Below are 14,647 nucleotides of genomic sequence, written 5' to 3'. Positions count from 1 at the left end.
TAATGCCACACGACCTTAATCTGGGATGTAAATGTGAGGTGTAGGTAAATTAAACTGTAAGATGGGGGATACAAGATGTATATTTGTCCTGGGGGTATATCAGTATATGATATGAGGTTTCATGTGCTTCATGTTGGCACCTGTGCATAAGTTCCAACTTTTCATTCAGAACTTCCCATTCAGTGCTTTGTACGTATCTATGATTGCAATTCCATTCTCCTGTTGTTTAGGTCTTATTTAGGCTGGTACGATATTTCTTATTTCGAACTTATTCTACAGTATTTGAGATTAACGCTCGCCAGAGAAGAGTAAACTGGATCAAACTCACTAAGAAAGAACGGAAAGAAACCAATAGACCAGCACAAGCTAACTCAGAGCTTACTAAACACAGCCTCTTGAACCAGGCGATGCAGCAGGTTGGCCTCTAAGAGCATCTTGCCATTGGCCCCTCAGGAGGCATAAAAATCGCCGCCTAGGAGTCAGCCGGCGGTATAATCGGCTCTGGGGCGGTTGGACACCCAGCCGTCGCCCCAAGCGCCGATGTCGGCCCACTTTTGGCAAAAAATGGCTCGATATCGGCGCGAATCGGCCCATATTCGACGTGGTTTGGCGTGAATTCTCAACATAAATAATTTTTTTATCACATAGTTTATTACAGAAAATCAATAGAAATCAAATAGTTTAACAAATAGTTCAATACAAATTATATAGTTCAACAAATAAAAACTCATATTTCATCACACGTCGAGTTAGGGGCGTGTTTGGTTGCCCGCATAGGGCCCAACCAGGCCCGCGCGGGAAGAAAGAAGCCTGTTTGGTTGCCCGTTTTTACTGTTGGCCCTGCACCGCACGCTTCTTAAAGCGGCCCAGAGCCTGGATCGCTGGAAACGCACGAATTGGCAGTTTTTTGTGAGCCAGGACGAGGCGAGCGCTAGCGAGTTGCACGAGTGGAGACGGGAGAGATGCGAGGTGATTACCTGAGGTCTTCTTCAACCTCAAGTAAGCTTCTATCTAATCTCCTCTCTCTAATCTACACAACGGTGCTTCGATTCGAGGTAAGCTCTACACGAAAAAGATGCACCTCGTTGCTACGGTTCAATTCAGGCGATCAGTTCGTAGTTTCATCGGCCGTAAGTTCTTAATCTCGTGTCCCCGTTTGGAGATGTTTTGAACGAATTTTGTCAGATTCGTCGCGCACGATGGATTGTTTGAAATTTTCTTTGACCAACAGCCTAATCTCGCAGTTCCTCACAACATTCGTGTTGTAAGTTTTTGGTTTCGACGATCGTAGCTTCATCTCTCTTTGACAACAGTCTACTACACAAATGCCGCCATGCTGAGCTCCTCTGTCCTCTGCTCAGAGCCCTCATATTCGTCCCTCTCGACGCCGAAGCCCTTCCCCTTGATCTCCTTGCCCGCGTGCTACTACACTAGAGTCGTTTCTGGCGTCGCTCATCTCGGCCTACTCTCTGTCGTCCTCCTACTGCACTGACACTGCAATGACGCGCACACTGCTTCCTTGTGTCCTCTGCCTCCGCGCACACTGTAGCTCGCCGCACCGCCGACGGGATCGATCGTCTTCGCCTCCTCTCTCTCGCCCTACTACACTGGAGTCATTTCTGGCGTCGATCATCTCGGCCTCTTCTCTCGCCCACTGCACTGACGATACGATGGCGCGAGCACTGCATTCTCCTCCTCTGTCCACTGTCTTTGCGCGAGCACCGCAACTAGTTCACCGACGGTGTCACTCGTCGTGCCGCCGACGGGGTCGCTCATCCATGACTCCATGCTCGTCAAGTCGGACACGATGCCACGGCCACTATCCACCATAGTCGCCATGTCCGGCGCACACTGCATTTCTTCTCCCCTTCCTCTGCTAGCTCTTAACCCTGTGTGTTAAGTGCAAGTGATAGCTCTTAATCATACCCCATGCGGGCAACCAAACAGCGTGTAGTTGCATGCGCCGGGACAATGCAGGCAACCAAACAATGTGCCAATGTTGATCTCCTAATGCAGCAAGTCCATATGCAGGCAATCAAACAACTCGCAGATGTCACATATGAGGCTGTTTTTCGAGAGTAAGGCTGAGTAGAGAAGTGTATGCAACACAGACACTGTAGCACACGACAACCAAACACACCCTAGATGTCGCCCTTGATCCTCCATAGATGCTCCACCAGATCATGCTGCAGTTGTTGATGCACCTGTGGGTCTCGGATCTCCTGGCGCATATTGAGGTAGGCAGTCCAGGTTGCCGGTAGCTGTTGATCAACTTGGGCAAGAGGACCCTGCCTGTAGTATGGTTCAGTGTCAAACACTGGCTCTTCCTGCTCACTCTCAATGATCATATTGTGCAAGATGACACAACAAGTCATGATCTCCCACATTTGATCTTTCGACCAAGTCTGAGCAGGGTACCGGACAACAGCAAATCGAGATTGGAGCACACCAAATGCCCGCTCAACATCCTTCCTGCAAGCCTCCTAAACCTTGGCAAAGTGGGACTTCTTGCCTCCTGGCACATCATTTGAAATAGTCTTCATAAATGTCAACCATCTCGGATAGATGCCATCAGCTAGGTAGTACCCCTTGTTGTAGTGCCGCCCATTGACCTCGAAGTTCATCGGAGGAGAATGACCTTCAACAAGCTTGGCAAAGATAGATGAGCACTGCAACATGTTGATGTCATTGTGAGTTCCTGGCATACCAAAAAAGGAGTGTCAAATACAGAGGTCCTGTGTGGCCACCGCCGCAAGTACCACACTGCAACCACCTTTGGCGCCTTTGTACATCCCCTGCCAAGCAAATGGGCAGTTCTTTCATTTCCAATGCATGCAGTCGATGCTTCCAAGCATCCTAGGAAATTTACTTGCTGCATTTTGTGCTAGGATCCGAGCAGTGTCTTCCGCATTGGGTGTTCGCAAGTATTGCGGTCCAAACACTGCCACCACTGCCCTGCAGAACTTGTAGAAACACTCAATGGTGGTGGACTCGGCCATGCGCTAATAGTCGTCGAGTGAATCACCGGGAGCACCATATGCAAGCATCCTCATCGCTGTCCTTCACTTCTGGATTGAGGCGAATCCAAGTTTGCTGATGCAATCCTTCTTGAACTTGAAGTAGCTGTCGAACTCCCGGATGGAATTCACAATCCTGAGGAAAATCTTTCGGCTCATCCGAAATACTTTGTCGTCGTGCAGTGGAGTGTCAACGAAGTAGTGAGAGTAGAGCATGCAGTAGCCTTCTAGACGATGCCTGTTCTTTGCTTTCATCCGCCCCGGTGCCGAGCCACCTCGTCGCGACTTTTCATTGCTCGCGAGCAGGCCGGTGACGGCGACGAGGACCATGAGATGTTCCTCTTCCTGGACGTCGGCATCGGCTTCCTCCTCCAGCAGCGTGGCGAGCACCTCCTCGTCGCCCGAGTCCATTGCCGAGCAGGCAAATCGCCGAACACCTTGCGGGCCTGGTGGGCGCACACCCGCCGGTACACTGCCCCGCGCGGCCAGAACGCCGGAAAAATCGCCCGAACGATGGTGGAGAGGCTGCTGCGGTGAAACCTCTTCTCTTTTCCGGCGGGGAATGGCCTATCTAGCGGTGGTGGATGGTGGGCGGTGGGCGGCGCCGGGGTCGGCAGGATGGCGGCCGAGCGCGCGGGGGGTGGGAGGCGAATCTGGACGATTGGCTTGACTTTTCGCCTGGCAGTGTAGCCCAGGCGTGTTTTCCCTTGCGCCGGAGTCCCCGAGCGCCCCCAGTGCGCCGGGTTCGACCTGCGATCGCCGGACCCAAAAACGGGCAAAGCCGGCGAATTTCGACGTCTTGGGGCCACGACTGGGGCGTTTTTTCAACGCCGACCCGTAAAAAGTTGTCTAAGGGGCCTGTTAGGGGCGCGGCCGGAGTTGCTCTAACGGCGTGCGCACACTCCATTGGTGATGGGGATCGAGTGCCCGCAAATTTTCTCAAATGGGATGAAGCCAAGTTTGGTCATCTTCAACCCAAGGCTATGTTCAGCACTTCTCCCCTTTTCTCCAGGGGTAGCAGGTTGCGCTCGAGTTATCTTTGAATGAACATCTTAAGACCGTCCAATGTTTGCCACCATTAGTTTCCATATGATAGCGAGAAAAAAATTAGTTTTGCCAACCTTTGCCCTGAAAACACATTTGATTCTGTAAGGGTCATGTAGTGTGGACCATAGTGAAGCAGAGTAGAATTTTCTTAACACTGATTTCTTGTTGCCACTTAGCCACCGCAGTTGATTCAAAATCAAAGCCAAAACGATAATAAAAATGAGATTATATTCCAAAATTGGTGAGCCACCACACGCTCAAACAATAAATGGTGCACAAACTCAGCTCAGTACAAAACGGTTTCAATATTTTGGTGTTTTGAGGATTATCACTATCAATAGTCCGTTGTTGGCATCTCACAAAAAAAGAGTCCGTTGTTGGCTAGGGTTTGCATTGTTTTTTTTAAACAAGGGGAAGGACCAGTAAGTCCTGATACTGCATTTAGAAGTGATAATACACTACAACTAGCATGTAGCGCGCGGCGGCACGTCACACCCTACTAATTGATGTGCAACGTTTAATATTTTTTTGAAGTTTTTATAGTTTGTTCTAGAATTTGTATGACAACATAGTCATTCATATATAGATAGCATACATTAAGTCGATGCAGGCAACGCAATTCGAGGATACATAGTAGTCCATCCGTTCTTAAATATAAGACCACAATAAGTGCCTGACGTGCGGTGGCCTGGAACTTGGCCCGAACGCTCCATGACCACATATTACGTCACGTCATTGCATGTATGCATAAGTGACAAAATTGCTGATAACAGCGGAAATCTTTTGGGTTTTGAGTTTCTGAAATATTTTATCTCTTAAATGAAAAATCCGATTGAAAAACCGTTTTCATCATTAAATCCGTCGCGACGAGATCTTTAAAACTAGATCTCATATCAATATGTTTTGATGACTTTTGGGGGTTAGAAGTTGTCATATCTGTTGCACATAAATTGCCATGGTATTTACACTGAAGTTGTCATGATATGTTTCAACTACTTTTCCTTGTACATTTAAAGTAAAATTTGACATGTCACAAAAAAGGAATTAACAAACTAAACTTGTCATGGTGAATTACTAAAATTTGCCATGATCCATTAAATAATTTTGACATTGTTCAAAATTTAAAAATAAATCCATCATCATTTGAAAAATGCATAGTCAATGACTCAAATTTGCCATGAACCATACATTAAAATTGCCATGGTGAATTACTTAAATTTACCATGATACATGCACTAAAATTTGCCATAGTTCATACAAAAAATAATTTCCATGGTCAAAATACTAAAATTGCCACGATCAACATGCTAAAATTGCCATGATCTATAAACTAGATATCTCATGATGAATTATTAAAATTTGTCATGATCCATGAATTATATTTGCCGTGGTTAATTAATAAAAATTGCCATGATCAATTAATAACATTTGCAGTCAAAAGTAGTTGAAATACAATGGTAGCTTTAAAATCTAGAAGAATAAAAAATAGATGAAACATATCATGGCAACATTAGTGTAAACACTATGACAATTTCAGCGTAAACATCATGGCAAATTTTGGGCAAAAAAAAAGTTATCGAAACATATCAATATGGGATTTAGTTTTGAAGGTCTCATCGAGACGAATTTAATGATGAAAATGGATTTTAATCAGTTTTTTTATTTAGGAGATAAAATATTTTTAAGTCTAAAAACCAAAAAGATTCCCCTAATGTCATCTGCTTGATGTGGCAAAATGGATGATAATGGGAGCATTTGTACCATGTTACTTTATGCCATACATGTGACACTTATCATTTGGGTAAATATAAGCCCTTTTAGAGATTCCAATACAGACTACATACAGAGCAAAATGAATGAATCTACACTTTAAAATAAGTCATCCATATATAGTCCGTATTAAAATATCTAAAAAGCCTTATATTTAGAAACAGAGGGAGTAGCTTAGTAGTCCAGAAAGTACTAAGTTTTTACTTTCCACTCAGAGTTGAAGGTGGATACTCCGGTTGGGTTCATTGCCGTGATAATAGTGGTAGAGGGCTGAAGCTAGTTGCTCTGCTCTACTTTTTGTGACCCATTTTTGTGTAAATGATAGGTGAGTTGACGTCAGGAGCACTTTCTGGTTGATGACGAATTGTCAAGATGGCAGAGAAATTGGAGGCAAATTTTCTTCAAACACCGCACTCTAATTGATACATTTAGATTTGGCATGAATCATGCACTCGGTTGATTTTGCTTTGTTTGCCAATACAGTGAATTATGCTATACAACTTGCCCCAAGGATTCCAAAACACTGCATAAAATAGGTTAAAATATTTGGTCCCGCATGTAATTTTATGACAGCCTAGATGTGATGCCGAATGCACATCTATCCAAATGTGAGTTCAAATTATTCAGTGTTAGTACTGTTACTCATGAGTAGTGATGTTGCATTGAGCAATGATGTTTCAAAACATTGAGTTGTGTATCTCCAAGCAAGGAATAAACTGGAATCTTGCAAGTAAAGAAAGGTTAATATACATCCATACCTTAAGTTGATTTGCTTGTCGTGTAATCCCAATATCTAAGAGCATCACCATGACACATTGTTTCTTCACAGCAAAAATTTGGTAGTGCTTCAAAAACAACCATATAGGGTTATAGGAGGCATCTGTTGAGGAGCTAGATTGAGATAATCTTTCTTCAAAGCAATTTTTTTTGGCTAGTTCTTCAAAAACAACCACATAGGGTTGATTTATAGGAGGCATTTGTTGAGGAGCTGGATTGAGAGCCTTAATCTTTTTTGCTTCCCGAAGTTAATCTTCTGTGATGTCAAAATAATATGTCTAAGTATTATTAATAGTAGATCTAGATGTATATTAGCGGGAAGATATAGATAAAAGGAAACCCAAGCAAGTACTTGGGTCAAGAGGAGGTATGTTCTTGCCAAAAAATTGTTCATCTCAAACATGCAAGTGGAATCAGTTCCTAAGATGATGTGGAGTTCATCATTGCGTATGATCAAGTTCCCATAACAATCTGAAGTTCAGGTGAAATTTTACAATCTTTTCTTCAGCCACCAGGCCAACTCTTTTCCACTTACGACATTGGAAGAATATCATAAACATACCACACCAATCGGTTTACATATATGTCTTAATTCCATAATTAGAATTACAATGTCCATATAAGAACAAAATATAAGTGTTGTTATGGATGCAGGAACCACTGCATGGATCCAAAATTTTGGTGTGAACTAATAATGCACAAGAAACCTTTCTCTCGTACTAAGCGTTGCCACTATATGAAAAACCCCAAAGTGCAGCTTCCTTTCAAATAGGGATGCAACGGCGTCCCCTTGTCCGCGAAGAAAAAATGCACTAATGTTCATACTTTAATAATTGTGTTAGCTTAATTTTTTTTGTTCACGAACAAACTCAAGTTTCATACATCTAGCACCTTTGAAACCTTTAACCTACAAACCAAAACATTTTACAATCTTTAAGAGTGCAATATACTTTATTTAAATAAAATTTTAGTAATAACACGCATCATTTACAAATAGAAGTTGAGTTGGATGGCTTAAGTGTTTTGCTACGAACATGCCTATGTACGTTTGCCATGCAGCGAATAGATTTTCTTTTGATAAAGTGTGTTTTTGTTGACTTATAGTGTAGCATCGAGGGATACAATAATAATGAGTACACACCCAGCCTCTACATAGGTAGGATGCACACATCTAACATTAATTATTAACACACAAGTGATCACGCCGGCAAGGAACAAAGTCATACAAGACCGAATCTATGCCCAAACAGAGTGATAAAAAGAAAAAAAATCCGATGTCATGAAAGCGGTAACTAACGATATACAGGGTTGACCATCAGCACCAAGCATCTCTCGCCAACACAAGGGATACAAGAAAGGTTCTCCAAAAGCGATGCTTCCAGGAAGAAAACGACGCATAGACTTCACCGTCGCTGGATCCAGCCACCGAAGGTCAGATCATGGGTTTTCACCCTGAAGATCAAGTCTGAGCAATGCCTTCATCAGGGTAATGATGCAAAGTACGCCGCCATTGTCATGTACAACCAACCAGGGTCAGACCTAGGTTTTCTCCCGGAGCTCGAGACTAGGTACTTGAGAAGCACCACCTAATGAAAGCCACCTTATGTTGTCTCCTCCACTTTCGACGATCCTCGCAACAACATACGTGCAAGAGCCGCTCGCCACAACACGGCAAATTCTTTAACGGGGAAAGGACATCACCACCACCAAAATCCTAAGTATGCTACAGGCTGGTCTTGATTAATCATGTCCACGCAAATATGGTTCTCTATATGGTTTTTAAACTACCAAAAGAGGTCTTGCATAGGTTGGATTATTTTAGATCCAGATTCTTTTGGCAAGGAGACATTGAAAAGAAAAGATACATACTAGGCAGATGGAGCGTGGTTTGTAGGCCAAAAGACCAAGTTAGCCTTGGCATTCATGACCTGCAGGTCAAGAACGATGCCTTACTTAGTAAATGGGTATTCGGACTACTTACTGAGGAGGGCATATGGCAAACCATGCTGCACAATAAGTATCCCGGTCAAAAAGTTATGTCTCATGCCTATTGGAAACCTGGGCATAACAAAGCCCTGGGTCCGGATGGTTTTTCGGCTGAGTGAACCGACATATGAGAAACTAGATCGTGTTTCCAAGACAATTCACTTGGGCGACCAGTCTTCGAAACGGACATATGAGAAACTAGATCGCGTTTTAGTGGATACCAACTGGGACTCTAAATTTCCTATGGTGTCTGTTCATGCTCTACCTCGTATCGAGGCTATATCAGACCACAAACCCATTCTCCTAACTACTGCGTTGCCACGACCACAACATAGTCGCAAGTTCAAGTTCGAACTAGGGTGGTTGCTTCAGGGTGGCTTCCATGACATGGTCAAGGAGGCATGGGAGAAATCGGTGGCCGAGCCTACCCCAATACACAGATGGAATAACAAAATGCATGCATTATGTTCCTTGGTGGTTGGGCTAGGCATACGATGGGTATCCTCAAAAAGGAGAAGCTTCGTCTTTCATCTATCATTGACGAATTAGAACCTTTGGCAAAGGTTAGACCTCTATCCGAGCATGAAATCGAGATCAAAAATCATTCGAATGCACAGATAGCTAACATGTTGCGTGAAGAGGAACTCAAATGGTACCAACATTCTAACTCTCAATTTATCCTAAAAGGTGATTCGAATACTAGATATTTCCATGGAGTCGCCAATGGCAGACACCGAAAGAAAATTATTCATTCCCTAAAACAGGATGAGGGCACTTGAGGGGCATGAACAACTTAGATCTTATATCACTAATTATTAAATAATCTGTTCGGAGCCCCAAAGGAAGGAAACCACTTGATGGATGAGTCCCAAACAGATGAAACCCCCCAGGTCTCTGATGAGGAAAACAACCTTCTAATAGCCCCATACTCCGAGGAGGAAGTTAGAAAGGCGGTTTTCCTAATGGAGCATAACAAAGTCCCAGGTCCGGATGATTTTCCCGTTGCGTTCTATTAGAACTTCTGGAAAGTCATCAAACCGGATCTCCTACTTTTGTTTGGCGACCTACATGTTGGCCAACTAGTATTGTTTCACTTAAACTTCAGTGGGATTATTTTATTACCTAAGGTTAACGAGGCTGAAAGGATATAACAACATAGACCTATTTGCCTCCTTAATGTTAGTTTTAAAATATTCATGAAGGTTGTGACTATTAGGCTAAATTCGGTTGCTGAACATGCAGTTAGGCCTTCACAGACAACTTTTATGCAAGGCAGACGCATCCTAGATGGAGTTGCTATCCTTCATGAAACAGTCCATGAATTACACTAGAAAAAGTTAAATGGGATGGTACTCAAAATAGACTTTGAAAGGGCTTATGACAAAGTCAAGTGGCTCTTTCTTCAACAGACTCTCAGAATGAAAGGATTTACTATAGACTGGCGTGCTATGATCCATAGCTTCATTCCTGGAGGTAGTGTTGCCATTAAGGTCAATGATGACATTGGACACTATTTCAAAACGAAGAAGTGATTGCGACAAGCTGACTCGTTATCGCCCATGCTATTCAATATAGTAGCGGCTATGCTAGCGTTCATGATTGAGCGTGCCAAGATTGATGGCCAAACTGATGGGATAGTAAATCATCTAGTTAATGGTGGTTTCGTTATACTTAAATATGCCGATGATATGATTCCCTTCATGGATCATGACCTCGAGAAAGCGATAAATCTAAAATTGATTTTATCAGCATTCGAGCAACTCTCGGGGTCTTAAGATCAATTTTCATAAAAGTGAATTGTTTTGCTTTGGCGAGGGTCAAGATGAGGCCCACCTATATGCTGAATTGTTTGGATGCAGGTTGGGCCAGTTTCCGATCACATATTTTGGGATACTGATACATTATCAGAGACTCACAAGTGTTGAATGGAAACACGTCGAAGAGAGGCTTCAAAAAAGACTTAGCAGTTGGAAAGGTAAATTGTTGTCTTTGGGTGGAAGATTGGTCCTCATAAATTCAGTACTAAGGGCGTGTTCGGTAGTCCACCAGCTCCTGACTCCTCGAACTCCAGGTCGGGAGCTGGGCCGAATGGTTCAACTCCAGGAGTTGGGCCAGAGAAGCTGGAGTTTTTATCAGTGCAAAATTTGAGGAGTTGAGGAGTTGGGAAACACGGACTCCTCTAAATTCACGAAGCGAGAGTTACCTCAAATTACCTTCCTCTGCCACCGCAAAGTCACCTGCGCATACCGGTTCAAGGCCATCTCCTCGTTCGAGTGAATCACCCTGGAGGGGCTCGTCCACTCGTCTCTCCCATTCCCCTGCAACCCTAGCCGCCAGAGGTGGCCGCCCCACTGACCACCTTGTCCGCCGCGAGTCACCGCCGTCCACCGCCATCTCCGAGCAGTTCATCCGCAGCAACGCGTCATCCCCACCGCCACGCTCACCCTCCTCCACCGCGAGCCGGCCGCCGCCACGCTCCCCCTCGTCCGCTACCATCCCTGACTGCCGTAGCACGCAGGCTGCTTCGCGGAGCTCATCGTCGACATTCTTCTCTGCCACCCAGACCATGTCGTCCGTTTTTCAGAAGGTCAGGGAAGAACTACCGGATATGATGGTGATATGATGATGGGCTATGGGCTAAAAATACAAGGCCGAATGGGCCGAATATGGTTTTCGTTGGCTTTTAGGCCTGCCAAATCGCTGAATGCAAGGAGTTGGTGCACCGAACAAATCGCTGGCTCCAGGATTTCATGAGAGAAGTTGGCGCTTGGAGTTGGGCGATGGAGTTGAGGATTTTCCAGCCGTGGGCAACTACCGAACATGCCCTAAGTAATATGATACTTTCTACTAAAGCTAGTACAAAGTTGAGTCACTTATTTTGCGATGGAGGGAGTACTATATATGATTTCCTTCCCCCAGTTGTCGAAAGAAGTTTTACATAGATTGGATTACTTCCAATCAAGATTCTTTTGGCAAGGAGATAGCGAGAGAAAGAAATATGGTCTGGTTAAATTGGGTGTGGTTTGTCGTCCCAAAGACTAAGACGGGTTGAACATTCATGACCTTGAGGTTAAGAATAGGGCCCTCCTCGGAAAATGGTTGTTTAAATTACTAACGGAAGATGGTGTATGGTAAACATCCCTGAGGAGGAAATATGTGGGTTCCAAGTATACTGAAAGCCTAGGGAGATTCCCACTTTTGGGTGGGTCTACTGGCTACGAAGAAATGTTTCTTCTACTATGGATCCTTCTCGATTAAGGACGGTTCGGAAATTAGATTCTGGGAGGTCAAGTGGCTAGGAAATGCCACACACCAGGAACAATATCCGACTCTATACAACATTTTGCGCCACAACGATGATACTATCGCCACTATAATGGAATCATTTCCGCCAAATGTGATGTTCAAAAGAGATTTAATTGGAACCAGATTCCAATCGTGGAACATCATGCTCCAGTGGTTGTCCATGGTGAAATTGTCACATGGATCTGATGTATTCCGATGGAACCTCCATGAGAATGGACAATTCTCAGTGGAGTCTATGTATAGAGCGTTAATCCAGTCTGATGTGCCAGTTGATAATAACACAAAGATCTGGAAGATGAAGATACCTCCTAAGAATAAAATCTTTGCATGATATCTTCGTTGCAGAGTCATTCTTAATAAAGATAACCTTATTAAGAGGAATTGGCATGGAAGTATGCAATGTGTCTTTTGTCACCATGATGAGACAATAAAATGTTTACTCTTCAAGTGCAAATTGGCTCGTTTTATATGGCCAGTCACACAAATAGCTTTTGGCTTGTATCCTCCCTATAGTGTTGTTAATGTATTTGGCAACTAGTTACATAGGATTGATCATAGGTTTAGAACTCTTCTTAGGGTGGGAGCGATTACCGTTATTTGGTCACTTTGACTATGTAGGAATGATAAGGATTTTAATGATAAAAGTACTTCTATGTTGCAGGTTATCTACAGATGTATCGGGACTCTTCGTTTATTGTCCCCTGTACAACACATGGAGAATCGAGACTTGTTTATGAAGGTGTGCACAAGACTGAGGCTACGACGAGAGATACTTTTACCCAACATGGGTGGTAGCATGATCTTAGGATTACCCCCCCCCTCTCCTATTTAGGCGTTATACGGACTCTACATCTTTCTTTGCATTTCGCCTTTTAATTTTTTGTTTGTGTTAGAGGATCTTGTTTGGCTATGTACATCTTAGTTATGCAGAAGCCAGGTGTAATGCTTAAATCTTTTAAGTAATAAAGCACCCCTTTTCGAAATAATTGGAAACCTGATGACTTGCACTTCTGGGTTGGGCTAATGGCAGCAAAGAAACATCTTTTTGTGCGGGGAAAAGAAACATCTTTTTTGCTTTGGATCTTTCATGATAAAAGATGGGTGAGAGATTCATTCCTGGGAGGACAAGTGGTTAGGCAATGTCGCCCCCCGAGAACAATATCTTGATTTGTACCGGATTGTCAGTGATAATAATGATACTATTGCGCATGTGCTCAATTCATCCCCGCCAAATATTTTCTTTTAGGCGGGATTTAATTGGCCCCCGTCCTATGTCATGGCAAAATCTTCTATCCCAATCGGAGTCGACTAACCTGGCATATGTATGAGATGAGTTTCGTTGTAATCTCATGACATCTGGGTCCTTCACAGTCGACTTTATGTGTCATCCACTAACGCATTCAGAGGCTCCAGTGGGTATAACAAGAAAAATTGAAAATCAAAAGTTTCACTAAAAGTTAAAATCTTTATATGGTATCTTCGAAGGGGAGTTGTGCTAATCAAAGACAACCTCGCCGCCACAATTGGCAAGGAAGCAAGAAGTGTAGCCTTTGTACTCATGATAAGACAATCAAACAATTTTTTTCCAGTGCAAGTTTGCGCATTCTACATGGTGAGTCATCCAAGTATCATCTAATATGTATCTCTTGCCAATATTTTTGGTCATTGATTGGACGATATTCAAATGGTTTTAAAACGCTAATAAGGATGGGAGCGTATGCCTTATTATGGTCGCTTTGGCTATGTAGAAATGATTTGATTAAGTGGAAAAACTGCTCTCCTTTGTAGGTTATTTTATGATGTACGCACTCGCTTCATACATGGTCTATGCTATACCAAATAGAGTGCCAACCGCTATTCAAGGCGGTGTATATACGGTTGAAGCAGGTGGCCATGGAGGTTTTTACTCAATATGGGTGGTAGCATAAACTTTGGACCGGTCCACCACCTCCTTCGACATAGACATAGTTTCAATCATATGACTCTTCTGTTGCCGATATTTTTTTAAATGAGAGGGGTTTCCCCCCTGCCCCAACTTTTATTAACCCAAGGCAAGAAACCAAACATCCAACATTTAACAGCACTCGGCGAAAACCAAAAGTAGCTGCAGCAGAATAACAGTTTTTAAGAATCCACCCTAGGATACAGACATACAGGAGCACTCGATAGAAATACAACTTTTCATAACACAAAATAAGTTATCGAGCCTCCCAACTTAGCCACTGGATCAAGCGATCCGAAGCAACTCCCCTCGGCAATGATCTAGCAGCCTTAAGCATCGGAGAAGAAGAGCACCATGAGTGTGTGAACATAAGATCTTCCATTGCCTGATCAGTGAACCCACCAGATCTAGGATGCCGCGTATGCTTCGCCATTTTCGCCCTTGAAACACAAAATCATTTCGCAAAAGTCATGAGCCCCACAAGGTGGCAGAAGTGACTAGATTAACGGCCTCAAATTTCTTCTTTTGCTTCCAAAGAGGCTTCAAAGAAATAAAAGAATTGGGTATAGAAATACGGACACTATCAGTAATAACAGACCAAGTTTCTCTTGCAACAATGAACTCAAAGAACAAATGTTGAATAGTTTCAAGATCACTACAAAAGACACATGAAGCAGCATCTACATGTATCCTACTGGCCAGGTTATCCCTAGCCAAGCTTTTGTTATTAAAGATAAGCCAAAGGAACACATGTATAATAGGTGGGACTTTGATTTTCTAGATGAAATCTTTTATTTCAGAA

This window comes from Triticum dicoccoides, chromosome 4B, assembly GCF_002162155.2.
Source record: "Triticum dicoccoides isolate Atlit2015 ecotype Zavitan chromosome 4B, WEW_v2.0, whole genome shotgun sequence".
NCBI lineage: Eukaryota > Viridiplantae > Streptophyta > Magnoliopsida > Poales > Poaceae > Triticum > Triticum dicoccoides.
Note: the sequence above shows the minus strand (reverse complement) of the source record.